This window comes from Nerophis ophidion, linkage group LG09, assembly GCF_033978795.1.
Source record: "Nerophis ophidion isolate RoL-2023_Sa linkage group LG09, RoL_Noph_v1.0, whole genome shotgun sequence".
NCBI lineage: Eukaryota > Metazoa > Chordata > Actinopteri > Syngnathiformes > Syngnathidae > Nerophis > Nerophis ophidion.
Genome location: NC_084619.1, coordinates 37069111 through 37092834, shown reverse-complemented (window position 1 = coordinate 37092834; position 23724 = coordinate 37069111). Strand labels below are relative to the sequence as shown.

Below are 23724 nucleotides of genomic sequence, written 5' to 3'. Positions count from 1 at the left end.
CCAATTAAATTGGTTTCAATTCATTCCTATGAGACTGATACAATAATTTTTACTTAACAGCGCCATCACAGAACCATTTAAGTTGACGTACGACTTTTCTAAGTGATGTTTTTAGTCGTTTTTTTCATCTTTGTTCACCAACCTCAGCCCTGATTGGATTATTCCAATGTCTAGACCACGCACTAATCTCTCACCCGTGTATACATCACGCCGCAAGTTTTCCAGGAACCCCCTGAAAGAATAAGTGCTTTCTGCAGGTGGCGGGCTGGAGTTATCAGGGCCAGCAAAGGCATTAGGAAAATAAAAGGGCCCAGGAGTCATGCAGTGCCTGGAGTTCACGCCAAGATAAGGTGGGCTGATAAGTGGCCTGGCAAATATTTACTGTGTCCTCAGTATTTCATAATGATGTGTGTTTATCAGAGCGCAGCCAATGCTGCACAATGCTGCCTGCTGTGCCAAGTAGGGTACCTGTGACTCATTGTGTAGGTGTGTGTGTGTGTGTGTGTGTGTGTGTTTGTGTGTGTGTGTGTGTGTGTGTGTGCTAAAATGAAGCCGAGTGTCAATCACTAAACCTACATGTTATGCATGATGAAGTGTTCCTACACATAAAAGATAATCTCCAGCTCCACATGGACAAGTGTGCATGTTGGGGTCTTACTGGTTAATGAGTCTGGAGCTGCGACAATGAAAGGAAATTCTCTGACTTGTGATTAAGGCAGGAAGAACAGCAGTTCCTGGCCGCCGCCCATTTCCACCTCTTCTCTGTCCTACTGTTTGTCCTCCTCGTTTGGTTTCCTTTCTCCTCTGTAGTGGCAGCCAGCGGGCTTCTAGAAGTTACTATTTGTGTTCCACCGCCGCGTTTGGGGAAGCTCAGCTCGTCCTGGTATTGTTTTGGGCAGGCTGAGGGCCGACGTGGGGGTCAGGCAATCATTGCTCATACGTTATTGTGCTGCAGCCAAAAGTTCTACGGCACAATAATAAACATAAAACATCAAAATACATATTATATGGATATCAATAAGTCACCAGTGTCCAAATTACAGCCTGGGGGCCATTTTAGAAATGCATCAGTTTTTTATTGTCCGTCTGTAACATTACAGTGGGAGAAAGAGACGGCCCGGAGGCAGGGGCGTCGTTAGTTTGCAGCATGTTAATTGAAATATATAAATGAAGTGTGTGACTAATCCAAATGTCTACGGTGTGACTATGTGTAGCGATTATATGTGGATTGTTACTGGGTGGTGTTGAAGGTGCGTGTTGAGATCGGTGCAGAAGTCCAGAAAGGGCAAGGCAGGCTGGGAGGTCCAGGGACAGGCAGGAGGTCTGGGGATGGAACGTGATGTCGTTGTCTGTGGGCAGGTGTGAGGTCGAGATCCAGGAAGGCAGCATGAAGTCCAGAGGGGATCCAGGGAGAGGAGACACACAGCTCGAAACCAGGTGATGACGAAGGGCTGCTGGATGACGACACAGGACAAGAGACAGTGAGCACAACGGAGGGGAAACACAAAGAGCGAGGAAGCACATAGGCAAGGAATCTACAGATGTGTAAGATTTACTGTACAGGTACAAGTAGTTAGTTCTGGCACTGGAACACAGGACGTGCTGGCTTATGAAGGCAGAGGTCTCATCAGCGTCAGGTGTGCTGAATGAAGTGTTAGTGCAGCCGCGCGTAGGCAGCAGGTGTTTGCACCATACCACCCTCGGTATATTCTAAAAATAAAAAAATCATTTCCAGTGGAACCTTGATTTAAAAAACAAATTTGTTGTTGAACAGGATTTGTAAATAGAAAAGTATATAGAAGTAAATCTTTCCGTAAGAAACAATGTAAACATAACGGGTTCCAGCCTCGACTAATGTCTATAATTTAGTTCAAGTTTGTACACTTTGAACACAATATAAAGCGCCACTTTTGTTTATCAGGCAAACAAAGGGATATTGGGTCTATTGTAAATGTTAAAGTAAAGTCAGAACAACAACTAGCTGAACCATCCTCCTTTGTAGCCACCCCGCTGACACACACGCACTCATTCACAATCTTTGTGTGAGACAAGACGGCATACGTTTATCCTTTTTAATTCATTCTGAGTTGTAATTAAACACTGGCTAAAGTCAGCAAACAATGGAGCCAATGAAAGTCGCTTTATTTCGCCTATGGAGTGCTGTAAATAAGATCCAAAAACCTCCATCAACGTTTTATATACATACTGCAATTATATATGTAATGTAGTAACAGGCACATTCTTGATAACATGTAATATGTACATATTTTGCTCATTTAAAGCATACGGCGGGCTGCGAATTAAGTTGTGGATTGTCAATCAACAACTACCACTAATCATGACAGACTTCAAGAGAGCCTATAAAGACTACTTTGAAACAAATGATGATCCAGAACCTTATATTTTTTTAGCCTGAATAAAAAGAGGATGAGCTACAAGTTTTGTAAGGCTGAGTAATAAGCACTAAGTACTAAGTAGCACCATTGCAAAGTGCTAACCAAGAAAAAAAACTACAGTATGAACTCAATAAAACAATTCCGTCCATTCCTCCATTTTCTACCGCTTAGTCCCTTTGGGGTGGCGGGGGGCGCTGGTGCCTATCTCAGCTACAATCGGGCGGAAGGCGGCGTACACCCTGGACAAGCCGCCACCTCATTACATCAATAAAAACCCTTACTGTACAATGTCTGCTTTCACTTGGATGCCGACTGATGGACTGTTCATATCTTCCCATTTAGATGAATAATTAATCATAATCCTCACGCAGATCTTTCTTGGGATCACCGGGTCTAAATTAAATGTCAAAGTGGACCAAATTCTTGGTTTATGGCCACAACTTTCTATAGTCCGGGTAAAATACTTTTTTACGCTTGCTATCCCGGTACTTTCCCGACTATTATCCGCCGACCACCGTGTCTCTGTAGGGAGGGAAAGTGGAACCACACACATTGCGGAAATAACATTACTCTCCGTGCGTCGGCTGAATACTAATGTATTCCATGCTGAGGAGTATGCAAAACATTTTTTAGGAAATATTTTCTTGCGGCCCAGCCTCACCCAGACTCTGCAGCCAGTGGCTCTCAGGTAAAGTGAGTTTGAGACCCCTGATTTAGAATCTAGAATTAGCTTTCATCAACTCAGAGGCGATGCAACAGCTCATTGCCTCAGTATGTCAAAAGCTGCATAAGATAGTTACCTCTCTGTGATCACATTGCCGCTAAAAGTATTTTCTCTGCGTTTATAATAACAATATCACTAATACTTGGCTAATATTCAAACACGACATGCAGATGGAGTATCATTGGCGCTTTTTGGGATGTTTTTTAAAGGGCTTTATGGGCGAAATAGATAACTCTCATTAGTTGCATTGTTAGCCACCTTATACTTGCTGTATAATACAAATTAGAATGCATAATAAAGAAAAATTAATTTGATCAAGGATCGTGAGGGATAGCCAAAATACCCCCCCAAAAAAGTGCAGTTTCCCTTTAACTTTAACAGCCAGGTTGCTACACTGATTAGAAATTTTAAAAAATACAATTCACTTTACCTTGTTAGTAAATCTTCTTGGTGTGCAGTAGAAAAAAAGGGGAGAAAGCATTTACGACAATGCTGTGGATACTTCCTGAATGTTTTAGAACACACATTGCTTGTCCATTGCTTTCTTTGGCCTCATTTTGAGCAAGCAAAACTGGAAAATGTTCCTAAAGAATACAAACCCTGTTTCCATATGAGTCGGGAAATTGTGTTAGATGTAAATATAAACGGAATACAATGATTTGCAAATCATTTTCAAACCATATTCAGTTGAATATTCTACAAAGACAACATATTTGGTGTTCAAACTGAAAAACTTTTTTTTTGCAAATAATCATTAACTTTAGAATTTGATGCCAGGAACACGTGACAAAGGAGTTGGGAAAGGTGGCATTAAATACTGATAAAGTTGAGGAATGCTCATCAAACACTTATTTGGAACATCCCACAGGTGTGCGGGCTAATTGGGAACAGGTAGGTGGCATGATTGGGTATAACAACAGTTTCCCAAAAATGCTCAGTCATTCACAAGAAAGGTTTGGGCGAGGTACACTCCTTTGTCCACAACTGCGTGAGCAAATAGTCAAACAGTTTAAGAAAAACGGTTCTCAAAGTGCAATTGCAAGAAATTTTGGGATTTCAACATCTACGGTCCATAATATCATCCAAAAGTTCAGAGAATCTGGAGAAATCACTCAACGTAAGCGGCATGGCCAGAAACCAACATTGAGTGACCATGACCTACGATCCCTCAGACAGCACTGCATCAACAACCGACATCAATCTCTAAAGGATATCACCACATGGGCTCAGGAACACTTCAGAAAACCACTGTCACTAAATGCAGTTCGTCGCTACATCTGTAAGTGCAAGATGCAAAGCAAAAGCCATTTATCAACAACATCCAGAAACGCTGCCGGCTTCTCTGGGCCCGAGATCATCTAAGATGGACTGATGCAATGTGGAAAAGTGTTCTGTGGTCCACATTTCAAATTGTTTTTGGAAATATTCGACATCTAGTCATCCGGACAAAAGGGGAAGAGAACCATCCTGACTGTTATCGATGCAAATTTCAAAAGCCAGCATCTGTGATGGTATGAGGGTGCATTAGTGCCCAAGGCATGGGTAACTTACACATCTGTGAAGGCACCGTTAATGCTGAAAGGGACTTACAGGGTTTGAAACAACATATGCTGCCATCTAAGTGCCATCTTTTTCATGGACGCCCCTGCTTATTTCAGCAAGACAATGCCATGCCACATTCAGCACATGTTACATGTGTGGCGCATTATGAAGCGTAAAATACGACAGCGGAAACCCTGAACTGTTGAACGACTGAAGCTGTACATAAAACAAGAATGGGAAAGAATTCATCCTGAAAAGCTTCAAAAATGTGTCTCCTTAGTTCCCAAAGGTTTATTGAGTGTTAAAAGACAAGGTGATGTAACACAGTGGTGAACATGCCCTTTCCCAACTACTTTGGCATGTGTTGCAGCTATGAAATTTTAAGTTAATTATTTGCAAAAAAAAAAAATAAAGTTTATGAGTTTGAACATCAAATATCTTGTCTTTGTAGTGCAGTTGTTATGTTTGCTACTGGGGAAGGAGACGGCACAGCGAAGGAATGTCAAGTTCAACAGGTTTATTCGAAGACTTGATGATTACGTGGAGTGTGTATGCTACTACGTGTTTGCATGAAAGACTATGTGTGGGATTTATCATATGTAGATACCATAAGGTTTGTTGAGGTGTGTGTTGGTTGAAAAGGGTGTCCAAATCCGAGAGGGAGCAAGCCAGAGGGAGTCCAAAGTCCAAGCGAGGTCAGAGGCAGGAGAGCGGGTCCAAAGTCCATAAACAAGGTCGAGGATCCGGGAAGTCAAAATGGGTCCAGAAGGGAAACAGCGGTGGGCACAAGGGCACAAGGTCACAAGGAATTAGGCAATGAGCGAGATCAGGAGGTAGTCAGAGACACGCAGCTTACAAGAGTAGTTTACGTTCCGACATTGAGGAGTCAGCGTCGGCCATCTTTATACTGCCCTTCTTCATTAGCGTCGGGTGTAACCTGCGGTCGGCTGCGGCGGGGAGTGGGCGTGGTCCGCTTGATGAGTGTGTGGGAGTCTCTGGTGTTTGCAGTGGATCTTCTGAGTGCACTTGCAGCAGCAGGAAGCACACAGTGTGTGTGTGACACAACAGCAGTCAATTGAATATGGGTTGAAAATGATTTGCAAATCATTGTTTTCCGTTTATATTTACATCTAAAACAATTTTCCAACTCATTTGGAAATGGGGTTTGTAGAACAGCAGTTTCTTTCATTCCAAAAAAAAAAAACCAGCTCATTTTAATACTTGGCAAACCTATTACTCCACGTAACCTTCGTGGGCCGTAGGTTAGAGCTTCTAGAAACCTTTACCACATTCTTTAATGTGGGCCAGTATAGACAATCAACCAACTTTGTTAAGTGTGGGAAGAGGTGAAAGTTGTGGCAGGACAACTCCAGGCGACACACCTGCTAACAAATCCCCTTAGCAATCACCAGTTCCTGAGATCAGCTGTAGGCCAGTGAAGCATCAAAGTGTGCCTCACTTTTTGCACATTGTGTTATGTTGAAATCTTATTCCAAAATGGAATAAATTATTTTTCATCCTCAAAATTCTACACACAATACCCCATAATGATAATGTGAAGTTTTCTTTTTAAACATTTTGCAAATATCACATGTCCATAAGTACTCACTTGGCTTCACGGTGGCAGAGGGGTTAGTGCGTCTGCCTCACGATACGAAGGTCCTGTAGTCCTGGGTTCAAATCCAGGCTCGGGATCTTTCTGTGTGGAGTTTGCATGTTCTCCCCGTGAATGCGTGGGTTCCCTCCGGGTACTCCGGCTTCCTCCCACTTCCAAAGACATGCACCTGGGGATAGGTTGATTGGCAACACTAAATTGGCCCTAGTGTGTGAGTGTGAATGTTGTTTGTCTATCTGTGTTGGCCCTGCGATGAGGTGGCGACTTGTCCAGGGTGTACCCCGCCTTCCGCCCGATTGTAGCTGAGATAGGCGCCAGTGCCCCCCGCGATCTCAAAAAAGGGATTAAGCGGTAGAAAATGGATGGATGGATAAGTACTCACAGCCTTTGCTCAAGACTTTGTTGATGCACCTTTCGCAGCAATTAAAGCGTTGTGAATACTTTACGGATACACTGGAAATTGATGAAATTGAACTAATTACATCTCACCACCGCCTGGTCTTATTGCGATTAGCTGACAAACTTACAAGACTTCGGTTTATTTATTTTCCAAGAAGGAAAGTAAATGCCACAGGGGTGACTCGGGGTAAGACGCCGCACACGGTCGCTGAAAAAGGTGTTGTTGTTTTCTCGCTGAAGAGATGGAGGCGATGTGAGGCTGAGCCCATGTTGGTCCAACTCAACCATCACTGCTTGGCTTTCTGTCTTTTTCTCTCCTCCACGCCTGCCAGCTTGTAAATATTTGCAAAGCATCTTGTGAGGGGCCCTAGTGTTTACTGCTAATGTTTGAGACTCTGCAGCAAGTGTGTGTGCGTGTGTGCGTGTGTTTGTGTGTGTGCGTGTGTGTGTGTGTGTGTGTGTGTGTGTGTGTGTGTGTGTGTGTGTGTGTGTGTGTGTGTGTGTGTGTGTGTGTGTGTGTGTGAGGGCCGTGCAGAAGGGATACTTCTTGCTCGCCGGACTGTGTAAACCCTAAAATATGTGTCGGATGAGGCACTTCCCTCGGTCTCTACTGTTTACTAACACTGGTTCTGGCTGGGCCCCACCTCAGTCGACCTTCTCTGACCCCTTCAAAGACACAGAGAGAAGCAGGAAGTGTTTGTTTGAGTCGCATACAAAGGAACTGACATCATGCTTTTACCAACATAATCATGAACCCCATTGTATTATTTGCCAAATGTTACTAATTTAATTGGTAATGCTATTGATATCCTTATCCAGCTTGTTAAATGTATGTTTGTGTTTTCTTGGACTTAGTAACTTGGATAATGCTATCCTAGTCTACCTTCCTTTTTATCCTTGACTGTAAGGAAAACACTTCCTCTATCCATCCATTTCCTACCGCTTGTCCCTGACAACACTTCCTAAATCCATAAAATATCAAATCATAAGTCAGTATCTAAATTAATGTTTGTGTGATCAGAAACGCTTTAAATGTGTCTAACCTCTCACAGTTTTGCTTTAAAGATTCAGGTTGCTAAGCGACCAGTTTGAGCTATCGTTTTAGCGAGTTTGCCTCCTTGTGACACCTTCTCTTTGAGGACTGTATCGGCGAAGGGGTCTTTGTTCTGCAGAAAGTCTTTCATTGTGATGAGACTGAAAAAGATGCCACAGTGGACCTTTATTAGAGTGGGAAAAAAAGCACTACCGGGACCCAAGCCGATGAAGGATCGCTTCACACAGCTAGTTTGTGATAACGCTAGTATTGACACTGCTCGTTTATCACTCCGAAAATGATTTCATCTTGTGTATGGGAATATTTGTGGCACAAATATTCCCATACACAAGATGAAATCATTTTCCTTTTTTGTTTTTAATTGTAGCAACATGGCGGGTAACGTTTTTGAGCACAGCCTGCATTGCCGGGAAGGGACCTGCTCGGCGGCCTGCTGCGGCGGTGCTGCCACACTCCCCACGTCCGACTGATCGGAAGCGAGACAAGACAACCCTCATTGTCTTGCGTTGCCCCGCCATTTTGGTGTTTATGTAACCTCTAAATGCGAAAAAAGTGTTTCCATCGTGCTTTTGCGAAAGACTTCAATATCGGAACGTCTTAAAAAACACTTAATGAGAGCGCAAAAAATGTCCGATATTTGAGAGGTTTTTTGAAATATGGGTGTCTCCATTACCAGTTTCTTATTGCAATATTTCGTTTTTGTGCATTTGTCGGCATAATGGAAATAGAATAGAATAGAATGGACTTTATTGTCATTATATTTGCACCGATTGTAGCTGAGATAGGCGCCAGCGCCCCCGCGACCCCAAAAGGGAATAAGCGGTAAAAAATGGATGGATGGATGGATAACGAGATTAAAGACTCCAACTTAAGGTGCGGTAGTGGGAACAAATATGGGGTGAAATAAATAACACAAGAGGTAATAAAGGAAAAAACTAACAATTGAAATAAACACACTACTATCCAATAAAAATAATAAGCAATCCTGTACAATATACAAAACACTATAGAAATACAAAATACTGTACAATATACAGAACAAGACAAGAGTACCGAAGTAATAAATAACAATCAGTGTCGGACGTATTGCACTACAGCTACTGTTGGTTTATCTCATACAATAATTTGTGTATTTCATGCATGTCTGCTCTCCTGTGCTATGGGAACCTTCTCGGCAAAAAGCTGACCATTCACAGCTCTGCTGTACGCGTCAACGGTGACGCGTGGGAGATGCACGTCAGGGTCTGTGGCAAGGTGTGCAGGAGGGGCAAGAATGCAACGCTTTATTTACGTGAAGCGAGAGTATTTCTCAGGCTTTACACTAGACCAGTGGTTCTCAAATGGGGTATGTGTACCCCTGGGGGTACTTGAAGCTATGCCAATGGGTACGTTAGAGTTTTTTTAAAATAGCAACAATTCCAAAATCCTTTATAAATATATTTACTGAAAAATAGCAACAATTCAAAAATCCTTTAAAAATATATTTATTGAATAACACTTCAACAAAATATGAATGTAGGTTCATAAATGTCACGCCAATGGATCCGGTTTTGTTTTGTTCATGTTATGTTTTGTTTTTTGGACACTCAGTTTTGTTTTGCACTTCCTGTTTTGTTTTCATCTCCATGCCAACTCATTAGTTTCCACCTGGTCCCCCTAGTCACTCCCCGATCCTCAGCCTCTCACACCTGTTTCCAATCATCACAGCTACTATTTAAAGTAATTTTTTCTCTGTCTTGGTTCTGTGATCTTCACACGCACACTCCCTACCCATGCTGTTCCAAAATTCATGCCCTCGTCCACAGTTCCATGCCGTGTAAGTTTTGTTGTTTATGCCACAGTGCTAGTTTTGTTTTTTCATGCCAGAGTGCAAATGTTTTCTTTTCATGTTTGTAGTTTGCAGCATTTATGCTAGTCTTTTTGTTCATAGCCAAGTGTTTGTACCTCCTTGTGAGTGCTTTTGTTTATCTTTGATTAGTTATAGTGTTAAATAAAAATATGTACTCACAGTCACGTCTTCCTCGTGCTAATCATCATCTGCGTCGAAGAAACAACTCTAATCCGAGCCAAGTTATGACAATAATCTGTGAAAAGAAATGCAACAATGCAATATTCAGTGTTGACAGCTAGATTTTTTTGTGGACATGTTCCATAAATACTGATGTTGAAGATTTACTTTTTGTAAAGAAATGTTTAGAATGAAGTTGATGAATCCAGATTGATCTCTATTACAATCCCCAAGGAGGGCACTTTAAGTTGATGATTACTTCGATGTGTAGAAATCTTTATTTATAATTGAATCACTTGTTTATTTTTCTCAAGTTTTTAGTTATTTTTATACCTTTTTTTTCCAAATAGTTCAAGAAATACCTCTACAAATGAGCAATATTTTGCACTTTTATATAATTTAATAAATCAGAAACTGATGACACAGTGCTGTATTTTACTTCTTTATCTCTTTTTTTTCAACCAAAAAGGCTTTCCTCTGATTAGGGGGTACTTGAATTAAAAACATGTTCACAGGGGGTACATCACTGAAAAAAGGTTGAGAATCACTGCAACTGGACTAAAGCCTACTTTTACTGTACAATTACATTTTGATCCCCAAACTGGATGTAGTTTATGTTCACAAATGACCAGTTAGTGCTAATAACCATTCGTATCTAAAACTCTAATTTGACATTACAATGGCTGCATTCTCAAAAACAACACATCATTATTACTGACCGCCACCATGCACTCTATGACCTTAGTGAACGTCACTAAGGCCGACTATGAGCACGATGAGCTATTTTGTGAACAGTTTGATGCTTTTAACATTACCATCAAACAAGGAATTGTTTCACCTCTATTCAGGATAATCAAATGATCTGATCAATGAAAAATGAGCTGCAGGCGGATTGGGCACCGCTGATGTAGGTCATCATTTATGTAACTGTGTAAATTGTAGTCCTGTAAGCAAAAAAGCAAACTCAAAGCACTTTGCAAAATTTAATGCAAACCAACTGAATACGAACCAACACTTTGGCGACTGGAACAAGGAAAAACTCCAAACCTTGAAATCAGTGTGTTGTGTTGGGATAGAGACAGTGGAAGAATAGTGGGTGAGAAAACAAGTTGTGTAACAATAGTTGTATCAGTAACACTACTAGCACTGTGACGACAGTGTTTCCCACAATCTATTTGTCGCGGCGATAACGTGGCCAGAGTTGTGGTATGGGCTGGCACGTGCACACATAGGGCCCTATGGGTGCTTGAGCCCCTGGCCTTTTTTGCCTCGTCTTAAAAAGTGCCCTCTGCCTGTGTGTGTGTTTTTTTTTTTGTTTTCTTTCAACAACATTAATAAGTTCCTGTTAGGGATATAAAAAAAACAACAACAAAAAAAACTCCACATTTTCTTGTAATACCGGGTTGTTTGAGCCTTCGCTTCTGCCAGAGAGAGAGAGAGAGGGCGAGTGAGTGAGTAAGTGAGAGAGAGAGAGGAGAGAGAGCCAACTACGGCCTGAGGAGATGTGTGAGTGGAGCAACTTGAACCTGTGAGTTATGGTCTAGTCGCCGTCCACTTATTCAGCATTTAATATGGGTCATATTTCAGAAAAACGCTGTATTTTCTATTATTCAATGTGTCAGCTTCTGTTTATGCCGGACGTCGGAGCACAGCGCATCAATTGAGCACGGCACATCAATTCCGCACAGAGCAGAGCGGATCGTGCGGGACAGGAAGTAGTGTACAAAATACAAAATAAAACACCGGGTTAATTTTCAAAATAAAATGCACTGTATTTACGGCGGATCACATTTCTCTCACAGTAGAGGTTTAGATATAAAGTTGTATTGCGTTTCAGTTGTTTAGTCTGAGCATTAAGTGAGAAAGACCATAAGTTACAACTTGATGGTGTTTTCATCAAGTAAAGGGAAGAAGGACAGATTTTCACATTGAAGTTTTTTTCCATTTGGGTATTTATTTTTATTTTATTTTTCAAAGTTCATGTTGCACTGTTCAATGTTCAATATTAAAGTGCTTATCTTTAACAATAAATAGCCTAATAATAAACCAGTGTTTTGTTGCTTTTCATGTCTTCCAAGCCTATGATAATGTGAATTAACTCATTATGACAATAATTTGTTGACACAAAATAAATGGCAATCACTTTTACCTACAAAGGACACACAGCTAAGTAGTTAGCTTCCTATTAGCAAAATTAATTTTACATTAATTTCCATATTGTGTAAAGGACCAAAAAAAAAATGTCCTGCCCTTTTCTGACTTTGAGCCCCTGCCCCTCTCTAATCATGTGCACGTCCCTGGGTATGGGTGTGTCATTATGACATCATTAGAATAATTTGCCTAATTGGCTTTGACAAATATATTTTTAAAATCCATTTATCCATCCATTTTCTACCGGTCGTCACTTTCGCGATGGCGAAAGTTACATTTAATGGCGACTAAACACACATTTTTTTTTGTTACGTTGTATAGTTTTGCTATATCTCTTTCAAATGTTGCTGCTTATTTTTTTATCACAATGTAACACAGGCTACCCTTTGTAGAACCCAGATGTATTTACATATTTTATCCTACCCTACATAAATGTTGGTAAACAGTCCTTTAAATTGGAAATGAAAAACGTGTTTATTGATAGTCTCCACAATGAAGTTATTGTAAAAGTAAGCATACAAAGTTATGTGTAAGAATCATGTTAATATGACAATAGTCGGCTTTGGATTTTTCTGCCTTTCCCACAATGCATTGCCGTTAGCCCAGGGGTGTCAAACTAATTTTAGATCGGGGGCCACATGGAGAAAAATCTACTCGTAAGTGGGCCGGAGTGGTAAAATCACGGCACGATAACCTAAAAATAAAAACGACTACAGATTGTTTTTTTTGTTAAAAATAGATCAAGCACAATTTGAAAATGTACAAATTATGTTTTTTTACACTTACATGTTGCAGTTAATAGTATTCTGTCTTTATTTGTCGTTATTTATACTTTCTGAATAAATTACGTGATACAGTTCACCAGTCAACTCATTGGTGTTAATTTTCAATCCATCAAGATAAACAAATAATATCAAAATCAAATTACAGGATGTTATTTATGTAGTTTGCTCATTTTCGTCAACTGGTGCACTAATATATTGTGGTTTACTTTGTAGCATAATCTACAAAGATACAAATAATTGCTATTGTGACATCTAGTGCAGTGGTCCCCAACCTTTTTGTAGCTGCTGACCGGTCAACGCTTGATAATTTGTCCCGCGGCCAAATTATTATTATTTTTTTTGTATTTATTTTTTTTTGTCATGAAAAAGGGACGTTTTTTGGATTGGTGCACTAATTATGAGTGTATCTTGTGTTTTCTATGTTGATAAAAAATTCTTCTGCGGCCTGCCGGTTGGGGACCACTGATCTAGTGGACTCATTTAGAACTGTTTATTTTATTCAAAAATTCTGGCTCAGGGCTTCACGGTGGAAGAGGGGTTAGTGCGTCTGCCTCACAATACGAAGGTCCTGCAGTCCTGGGTTCAATCCCAGGCTCGGGATCTTTCTGTGTGGAGTGTGCATGTCCTCCCCGTGAATGCGTGGGTTTCCTCCGGGTACTCCGGCTTCCTCCCACCTCCAAAGAGATGCACCTGGGGATAGGTTGATTGGCAACAATAAATTGGCCCTAGTGTGTGAATGTGAGTGTGAATGTTGTCTGTCTATCTGTGTTGGCCTTGCGATGAGCTGGCAACTTGTCCAGGGTGCACCCCGCTTTCAGCCCAATTGTAGCTGAGATAGGCGCCAGCGCCCCCCGCTACCCCAAAAGGGAATAAGTGGTAGAAAATGGATGGAATTCTGGCTAATTTTTATACTCAGCAAACTCATCCGGCGGGCCGGATAAAACCTGATCCGGCCCGCGGGCCGTACGTTTGACACCCCTGCGTTAGCCATATTAGTAGGCTTTGTTTGTCTACACGCTCATTGCTGTTGATCATTTCTCCAGTGAAACTCATAATGTCGACAACATGTGCAATTGTCACCTGCCACTGTCGCCACAATCAGGAGGGGAAAGAAAATACTGGCGTTAATTGAATTCCTAAGCATATTTCCGGACAAATGGAAGGAGCTGCAAAGAGTGAACAGCGAAGGCGAGCATCTACCGAGATGTGATGGGCTATGAACAACTTTGTCTTTGTTTGGATCATTTCATTTCAGGTCATTAAAAATATAGTAAGTAAAAATGATCCATCCATCTACCTTCTTCTGCTTGTCTAAAGTCAGGTCGCGGGGGCAGCAGCCTAGGCAGAGAAGTCCAAACTTTCCTCGCCCAAATTACTTCGTCCAACTCTTTTCGGGAAATTCCAGAGCGATCCCTCGCCAGCTGGGAGAGAGAGTCTCTCCACCGTGTCCTGGGTCTTTCCCGTGGTCTCCTACTGAGCTCTTTTTGAACAAGAGTAAGTAAAAATGAATCCAACTTGATGTGCTCGGTTGAAGAACTTTGATAGTAGAACAAGAAAGTTTGATCATATTACGCCTGTACTGGCTCACCTGCACTGGCTTCCTGTGCACTTAAGATGTGACTTTAAGGTTTTACTACTTACGTATAAAATACTACACGGTCTAGCTCCAGCCTATCTTGCCGATTGTATTGTACCATATGTCCCGGCAAGAAATCTGCGTTCAAAAGACTCCGGCTTATTAGTGATTCCTAGAGCCCAAAAAAAGTCTGCGGGCTATAGAGCGTTTTCCGTTCGGGCTCCAGTACTCTGGAATGCCCTCCCGGTAACAGTTCGAGATGCTACCTCAGTAGAAGCATTTAAGTCTCACCTTAAATCTCATCTGTATACTCTAGCCTTTAAATAGACCTCCTTTTTAGACCAGTTGATCTGCCGCTTCTTTTCTTTCTCCTATGTCCTCCCTCCCTTGTGGAGGGGGTCCGGTCCGATGACCATGGATGAAGTACTGGCTGTCCAGAGTCGAGACCCAGGATGGACCGCTCGTCGGGACCCAGGATGGACCGCTCGCCTGTATCGGTTGGGGACATCTCTACGCTGCTGATCCGCCTCCGCTTGAGATGGTCTCCTGTGGACGGGACTCTCGCTGCTGTCTTGGATCCGCTTGAACTGAACTCTCGCCGCTGTGTTGGAGCCACTATGGATTGAACTTTCACAGTATCATGTTAGACCCGCTCGACATCCATTGCTTTCGGTCCCCTAGAGGGGGGGGGGGGGGGGGGGGGGGGGGTTGCCCACATCTGAGGTCCTCTCCAAGGTTTCTCATAGTCAGCATTGTCACTGTCATCCCACTGGATGTGAATTCTCCCTGCCCACTGGGTGTGAGTTTTCCTTGCCCTTTTGTGGGTTCTTCCGAGGATGTTGTGGTCGTGGTGATTTGTGCAGTCCTTTGAGACATTTGTGATTTGGGGCTATATAAATAAACATTGATTGATTGATTGATTGATAATGGATACTGTAGTCACTTCTCTTTAACGCACTGTAGCCTCCACATAAAATCCTTCTCCCAATCCTGGCTTAAAGTCACAGTGTGCTGAGATGACCATAAATTGGTTTTCCGTGATTATCCAGGGTGTCAAACTCGGGTCGGATCATTTCTGAAAGTGCATGACTCTAACCTTGACGACACGATGTCCACTGGGTTTATAAACACAAACATTACAAACCCATCTACAAACAAAGCGGTCATAGCTTTCTAGGTTTTAATAATTTTGACAGTCTTTCAAGGTTTAAAATGAACATCGGGGAAGAGGTTGTGATCTCTGCTCAACTCAGACTTATCGATCTTGTATGGATCCTTACATCCAATTACGGCTCTTTTGCTTCTTTTAACGAGTAAGGGACTTGTTATCTACTGACTTAGAGTATTTCTCCATCGTGTCAAAGCTGGTGCAATGTTATTTTATGCGTAGCACAATCATGAAAAATGACTCATGGCTGCCAGCAATGGATTGTGGGATACTTTAGTCAAAACTCTGAAGCCCTCTATACAGTTTGATGAAAAAAAACAACCATAAATAAATGATAAATGGGTTGTACTTGTATAGCGCTTTTCTACCTTCAAGGTACTCAAAGCGCTTTGACACTACTTCCACATTTACCCATTCACACACACATTCCCACACTGATGGAGGGAGCTGCCATGCAAGGCGCCAACCAGCACCCATCAGGAGCAAGGGTGAAGTGTCTTGCTCAGGACACAACGGACGTGACGAGGTTGGTACTAGGTGGGAATTGAACCAGGGACGCTCGGGTTGCGCACGGCCACTCTCCCCACTGCGCCACGCCGTCCTTACAGGAATAACTTTGGCGTTTATGCTGCAATGCCCATTGACTGGCTAACGAATTGTACAATTAGCATTGCACTGGTTTTAAACTTGTACAAATGAGATTTGAACAAAACAAAATTGACATAAAAGAGAAAATTTATTTCTACTTACAGTCATATAGTCACCATACTCTGTGGAAACAAATATATTAATACTCAGTTGGTGCTGTTTGAGAGACGCAGCTGCAAAATGTAACATGTCCTATCTAGTTGGGTAGAGGAGCTTTACTTAGTGCAAACACGTGATTGGCAGTCAGGCTCGGAAGGCGATAGGAACTATCTGTGTAGTGAGAGGGTGGAGTAGGAGCGAATGTCAGGCGTGTGCGTTTGGCCTACTTACTTCTCTTGACTAATTGCGTTTGAGAGCGTCACGAGACGAAGGAGGCGCTGATAAATGCAGCCTAACTTTTCAGGGCAGCGGGTCACATTTTTTGGGGGTGTTTATTGGGAACAAAATCTTGCCGTTGACTTCTCTCATTTGTCTCGTTAGTCATAATGAGAATCACTGAGGTTTGCTGCTTTCAGTGAGTGGATGTTCGAGCAGCACAGAGTAATTACATATAATCATGTGAAATGTTTATGTTGTACAAACTTCATAACTATGTTGAGAGAAAGGCTGCGTCAGACGTGATTTGCTGGCATGGTGAACGAGGTCAGATGTGTGATTCACCTGGCTGACGGCCAGGATCTGATTTTCATACGGCAAGACCGAGGGCCTGCCAGGGCTCCTCGCCACGGTAACCAATCACGACGACATGTGGTGCGTGGTGTCGTCACTGCATTTCATGGCATAAGTTTTCATTTTTAAAAACAAGGACACTAAAAAGGATATGTTGTATATTGATGGAATGCATTGGTTTAGTTTGCAGGGCTTTGCAATTAGCAAGATTAGCCTCAACACCTGTGGATGATTCCTGACTGGTTTTGCATTTTTCCAGGGATCTCTCACATACCCGTCAACATTTGCAGTTAGGGATATTTTCCGCTAAATAAAGAACCCTCTCTGGATGCAATAGTTTTAATGCCGTCATCTGGGTGCGGGCTTGTCGGGGTTTGTCCCTGGGGGCATGCAGCCAGACCTGTGGTAGGGGGGTAATGGATCAGCTGGTGTTTAGTGGGTTATGGGGTTGGATCACTGTTCCGCCGGCATATGTATGGATTTGTTAGTTTTTTTATGTGTATGTATGCAATCATTATTGTTTTATATATATATATATATATATATATATATATATATATATATATATATATATATATATATAATCATGTGAAATGTTTATGTTGTACAAACTATATATATATATATATATATATATATACATATATATATATATATATATATATGCAGTTAAGAAAATAAGTATTTGAACACCCTTGCTTTTTTGCAAGTTCTCCCACTTAGAAATCACGGAGGGGTCTGAATTTTTCACGGTAGGTGCATGTCCACTGTATGAGAGATAACCTAAAAAGAACAATCCAGAAATCACAATCTATGATTTTTTAACAATTTATTTGTGTGATAAAGCTGAAAATAAGTATTTGAACACCAACATTAATACTTGTTAGAGTAGCCTTTGTTTGCAATTATAGAGGTCAAACGTTTCCTGTAGTTCTTCACCAGGTTTGCACAGACTGCAGGAGGGATTTTGGCCCACTCTTCCACACAGATCTTCTCAAGATCAGTCAGGTTTCTGGGCTGTCGCTGAGTAACACAAACTTCCAGCTCCCTCCAATTGGATTTAGGTCTGGAGACTGGCTAGGCCACTCCAGAACCTTGATATGGTTCTTACGAAGCCACTTCTTGGTTTTCCTGGCTGTGTGCTTTGGGTCATTGTCATGTTGGAAGATCCAGCCACGACTCATCTTCAATGATCTGACTGAGGGAGGTTTTTGGCCAAAATCTCACAATACATGGCTGCAGTCATCCTCTCCTTAATACAGTACAGTCGTCCTGTCCCATGAGCAGAAAAACACTCCCAAAGCATGTTGCTACCACCCCCATGTTTCACAGTAGGGATGGTGTTCTTGGGATGGTACGCATGATTCTTCTTCCTCCAAACACGTATATTGGAATTATGACCAAAAAGGTAATTTTTGGTCTCATCTGTCCACAAAACTTTCTCCCATGACTCCTCTGGATCATCCAAATGGTCATTGGCAAACATAAGATGAGCCTTAACATGTGCTGGTTTAAGCAGGGGAACCTTCCGTCCCATGCATGATTTCAAACCATGACGTCTTGGTGTATTACCAACAGTGACCATGGAAACAGTGGTCCCAGCTCTTTTCAGGTCATTCACCAAGTCCTGCCGTGTAGTCCTGGGCTGATTCCTCACCTTTCTCCGAATGAAATTGACCGTCATGTTTAGCTTCTTCCATTTTCTAATGATTGCTCCAACAGTGGACCTTTTTTCACCAAGCTGCTTGGCAATTTCTCCAGAGCCCTTTCCATCCTTGTGGAGTTGAACAATTTTGTCTCTGGTGTCTTTGGACAGCTCTTTGCTCTTAGCCATGCTGAATGTTTGGGTCTTACTGATTGTATGAGTTGGACAGGTGTCTTTATGCGGCTAACGACCTCACACAGGTGCATCTGATTCAGGATAATGCAGTGGGGTGGAGGAGGACTTTTAAAGGCGGACTAACAGGTCTTTGAGGGTCGGAATTCTAGCTGATAAACAGGTGTTCAAATACTTATTTTCAGCTGTATCACATGAATAAATTGTTAAAAAATCCTTGATTGTGATTTCTGGATTTTTCTCATACAGTGGACATGCACCTACGTGAAAATTTCAGACCCCTCTGTGATTTCTAAGTGGGAGAACTTGCAAAATGCCTGTATATATATATATATATATATATATATATATATATATATATATATAAATATGGCAGCACGATGGTAGAGGGGTTAGTGTGTCTGCCTCACAATACGAAGGTCCTGGGTTCGATCCAGCAATGCACTCGGGATCTTTCTTTGTGGAGTTTGCATGTTCTCCCCCTGACTGCGTGGGTAGCTGCATTTGGGGGGAAGGCTCCAGCACCCCTGCGATCCCGAACGGAACAAAAGGAAGACAATGGATGGATATATATACAGTATATATATACAGTATATATATATATATATATATATATATGTGTATGTGTGTGTGTGTGTGTATGGATGTGCGTGTGTTTATGTAGTTATGTATATGTGTATGGATCCATATGTATGTATGTGTTTTTATGTGTATGTGGATACATGTGTGTGTGTATGTAATTAATTATTATTGTTATATATATACATGTGTGTGTGTATGTATGGATGTGCGTAAGTGTATGTAGGTATGTAATTGTGTATGTGTGCATGTGTTTGTGTGTGTACGTGTACATATGTGTGTGTGTGTGTGTAAGCATATATATATATTATATTTTGTATGTATATATGTATATATATATATATTTGTAAATAAATTGTATATATATATATATATATATATATATATATATATATATATATATATATATATATATATATATATATATACACACATATATTGTATTTTTAATGTTTGGGGGGGCGCTCTTGGGGCCTGCTTGCCCTGCGTTGTCGACGGTCTCAAGCCGGCGTGTCTGGGACTCTTTGGGTCCAGCCGTCCACTCCTTCCAGATACCCGTCTTAATTAGTCCCTGTGTCAATGGTGGCACTACGGTGTGTTACATAGTATTTTGCAGTGTTGCATGGGGGCCAGCTGCTAGGGTAGTGATGTTCTGTGTCAGCGGGTCTGTGATCTCCTTCTTTTTTTTTTTTCTGTCTTCCTTTTTTCTTAGGGGGAGGATCCGCCAGGGCATTTGCTGTATGTTCAATCCCCATCATTTTTGGTATCATATTTGTACATATTGTATTTGCAGATTTTTTTCTATTGTGGTTTTTGTCTCTGTCTTATCCCCTTCTTCTCCAAGCAATTTCCTCCTCTCTCCACCTTTTTTTCACTGTCCAGCCCCTCCTGCTCCAAACATTAATACATATCTATTATAAAAATCCAAATACAAATAAGGCAACAAAAAATGTATCCCACACTTATCTGTGTAAAGTAAACCTGTGCAGCAGATAGGGGCATTTACTGTACATCAACAATATGAGTTGCCTGAGTAGCTGGACAGGACAACAAAAAGGATAGTTTTAATGTGTGACGGGTGGTGGAAAGACCTGACTTTCCACTGCCAATGTAATAAGAAGCAGCCCCATTTATCACCTAAAGTACAAGAGTGTGTCAAAATGACCCACATTTCCCTAAAAAGTTATCCAGATGTAATTTTTTCTCCTGAAAATAAATCTTGCAGTTGTTTCCTATAATTTCAATTAAGTTTTGAGTAATGTGTAGATAACTAATTGCACTTGGAATGCTCCCTTTCTATCGTCAGACTTCAAATGACACCCCCTCTTGGTGTGATGTCATTTACAGAACGAGAGCCCATTTCCCCGCATGAATAAAGTAATGTAAAACTATTATTTTCATCACTCAAATGTATGTCTTTGTCTCTCTGGTCTATGATTACCTCAAAACTGATATGGTTAACATTACTAGCAAAAAAAATAATTTCCAGACTTCCCTGCTCTTCCATAGACACCATAGTTTCCTCATGCTCTTTCAGCATTTTCTCAAGCATATTGATTAGTTACTTGTGGCTTCTTTTTTTTTTGCTTTCTTTGTTTTTCCAGACTCTTTCTCACATCAAGGATGCTCCAGATCGCATTTAGTTTGAGTCGTTTACATTTCTATCATCCAAACTTCGACCAAAACCCTTCTTCTTTGAAGTCAGAATCATAAAAATGATCACTGCAATTTACTCTTCTCTCGCCTAGTCCGTCCCTTTTTGCGCAAGTCAATTTGACTGTAGAGGTCCATACTTTCCTCATATTCCCATCATTTGGAAATATATGCATGGTGACCCCTTATTTGGTTGTGTTGCTAAAACCTGCAACAATGTATCAGGCAGACATTTTGATCATTCTATCAAATTCTGTATGAAAATAAGAGGATCCGGTACGAAAATGCTTCCAAAACATATACGGACGAAATTGCCTCCAGTGTTCTGTAGGTGATGTCAGCAGGCTGATGCAGGCCTGCCCACATTTGAGAGCTAAATATGGACCTTTCCAAATGTGCAGATTTTTTTTTTCAAAACAAGCTTAAAAATCACTACTGTATCTATTTTGGAGATAGTTTTACCTGTAGACATCATTTTTTAGGTCCCAATCATAATGATTGGCAATAATGTCAGCATTCAAAGGCTCTACACATCTTTCTGATGATAATTAAAATACGAGAAATTTACAAAAAAAACATTTTTAAAAAGGGAAAAAGGGCAAATTTGGCAGGAGAAAAGGGGAGGGAGGAGTTATGCAACCATAGCCATCAGACTGTCTTAGCTGACTTCTTGTGAGAGACGAAGCACAACCTGAACTGATCGTTAAACTTATGAACAATTTAGTCTATCTAATAATGTTTTTTTAGGATTTGGGATAAAGTCGGACTAGACTTGTTCACCTGATTGTGAAGTTTCACATGCTAACTACTTTGGACACCGTTTAGTCCTTGAGTCACCTGAATTGCAATTTGAATACATACATATGAAATAATGCAGAAGATTCAGGGCAACACTAACAATAATAATAATAATGTTGTATTAAATTTAAATAGCACTTTTCTATACTCTACACACTAAAAAGGTAGAGTTCAGGGCAGTTTTGAGGTATGACCTGCATCTGGTAGAAAGTTTAAGGCCTATTCCCGGATGCATCGTGCAAGTGTGTGCGCGCCAACAGAGGAAGACGGGTGTTGTTGGTTCTGCTAGGTCTGCTTGCAGTGTTCTTACTCACATCCATATTTCATATCTTTCAAACAAAAGCTGCATGTTGATATAATCTGCTGGCCAGCTAGAGGAAATGAGTGTTTGTATGTTCACAAACGATGTTTCTGTTTCTCTTGTGGTATAATCCCGTTTTTCCATTGAGCTCATTAAAGTGTCTTGCTTCATTTAACACAACCATACTTGTATTTATTGAAACATTTTACTGAGTGAAGTTCAACAGCACTATTTCATTTGTTTGTTTTTATTCAACAAGATGGTCCTGAGGGACGTTAGTAGCATGTGATCTGGGGTACTTTTACACAAGTATCGTATTTAAAAAACAATAAAAAGCTATGTTTTGACTGAACTTCAGCAGGTTGCTCGTTAAATGTAAATATTTAATGGAAAATGTGAGTGATTGCAGGAGTCTCTAATTGGACAAGAATTCTATTAGGCCTATCAGATTATTTATTCGCACGAACACTAAGTCATCTACAACGATTGAAGTCCAATTCTGATGAGGTGATGCCACATTTTCATGCACATAAGGCTTCTATAGTAGGGGTGGGCAAATGTATCCAAACATCTATAACAGGGGTCTCCAAACTATGGCCTCCGGGCCGGATGCGGCCAGCCAGCGTGCCCAAAATCCGGCCCGCGGGAAGTCCCAAGTTCCATTCATCCTCCATCGATCCATCCATCCATTTTCTACCGCTTGTTTCGTTCAGGGTTGCGGGGGGTGCTGGAGCTTATCTCAGCTGCATTCGGGCGGAAGGCGGTGTACACCTTGGACAAGTCGCTCCTCATCACAGGGCCAACACAGATAGACAGACAACATTCACACTCACATTCACACACTAGGGCCAATTTACTGTTGCCAATCAACCTATCCCAAGGTGCATGTCTTTGGAAGTGGGAGGAAGTATCACCGTGCTGCCCCAAAGTCCCAAATAAAAATAAAATAAAAATAAAAGTCCCAAGTTTAAAAAAAAAAAAAACTAACAAACAAACAAACAAAAACAAACAAAAAAAAAAAAAGATATATATATATATATATATATATATATCATTATTTTTTTAAAGCACATCCTTTCTAATCCATTTTCTACCGCTTGTTACTCTCGGTGTCTTCGAGCCGCTCAGGCAAATCATATTGTCTAAAAATGGATTTTCCAATCGATAACGGGAAATTATCGCATCTATGTACAGCCTGGCCTCCGGCCCAATTTTTTTTACCCAATGCAACCCCTGAGTCAAAAAATTTGGAGACCCCTGATCCATAGTATCAATAACATGGCCAGTATTGATACTAGTGTGACAAAATCATTATTTTTGTGGCAGTCTTTTATATATATTTTCAAAATCATCTGTATTTTTTTTGTGTTGTCTAAAAGGGAATAAGCGGTAGAAAATGGATGGATGAATGGATCTGTATATTATCATATGTTTTTACAAACTTGAAATGACAGCCAATAATAGCTTATGCTTTTGTTTAGTTATTTTGCTCAAACAACTGTATGTAATAAAAGGTAATATTGTTTTGAACATATATTGTGGTATTTTATTTGTTAAACTGTACACAAATATGTTTTCTGATTAATTATGCCAATCCATATATATAAATAAATGTACAGTAAAATAATTACTTAAAAAACACGTTTGCCTAAAAGTGTCTTGTATTTTATTGTAATCATAATGGACAAATAAAAGAAAAATTAAAAACATACTGGAATTGGTGATGTTTAATTCGTATCAGATCGATACATACATGTTTAAGTATCGGCTACTCCTACGCTGTAGTTGAATCAAATGTTGTAAAACCTCTGCAGATATTAT

General features: G+C 40.8%; 1 long non-coding RNA gene across 1 annotated transcript; it reads right to left on the bottom strand.

Moving 5' to 3' along the window:
- Positions 1-1054: 1054 nt before the first annotated feature.
- Positions 1055-16301, bottom strand: LOC133558808 (uncharacterized). Its single transcript, XR_009808009.1, has 4 exons — positions 16169-16301; positions 9739-9814; positions 6272-7342; positions 1055-1454 (listed from the first exon to the last, which is right to left on the bottom strand). It is a non-coding gene; the product is annotated as an uncharacterized LOC133558808 (long non-coding RNA).
- Between the last annotated feature and the right edge of the window lie 7423 nt (positions 16302-23724).